Genomic DNA, 576 nt, shown 5'->3' on the forward strand with positions numbered 1-576 from the left:
GAGGATGAGGATGAGGATGAGGATGAGGATGAGGATGAGGATGAGGATTAGGATAGGATGACGATGGGGATGAGGATGGGGGTGAGGATGAGGAAGAGGATGAGGAAGAGGATAGGATGAGAATGAGTACGAACATAGGATGAGGAAGAGGATGAGGACGAAGATTGGATGAGGATGAGCAGGAGGATGAGGATGAGGATGGGGAAGAGCATGAGGATGAGGATGAGCACGAGGATTGGATGAGGATCAGCATTAGGATGAGGATTAGGAATATGATAGGATGAGGATGGGGATGAGGATGGGGAGGAGGAAGATAGGATTATGATGAGGATGAGGATGAGGGTGAGGAGGAGGATAGGATGAGGATGAGGATGAGGAGGAGGAGGAGGATGAGGATAGGATAAGGATGAGGATGAGGATAGGATAAGGACGAGGATAGGATGAGGAATTGGAGGAGGAGGATGAGGATGAGGATGAGGATAGGATGAGGGTGAGGATGAGAAAGAAGATGAGGATGAGGATAGGATGAGGATGAGGATGAGGATGAGGATGAGGATGAGGATGAGGATGAGGATG

The sequence above is a fragment of the Lupinus angustifolius genome, chromosome LG06 (assembly GCF_001865875.1).
Source record: "Lupinus angustifolius cultivar Tanjil chromosome LG06, LupAngTanjil_v1.0, whole genome shotgun sequence".
NCBI lineage: Eukaryota > Viridiplantae > Streptophyta > Magnoliopsida > Fabales > Fabaceae > Lupinus > Lupinus angustifolius.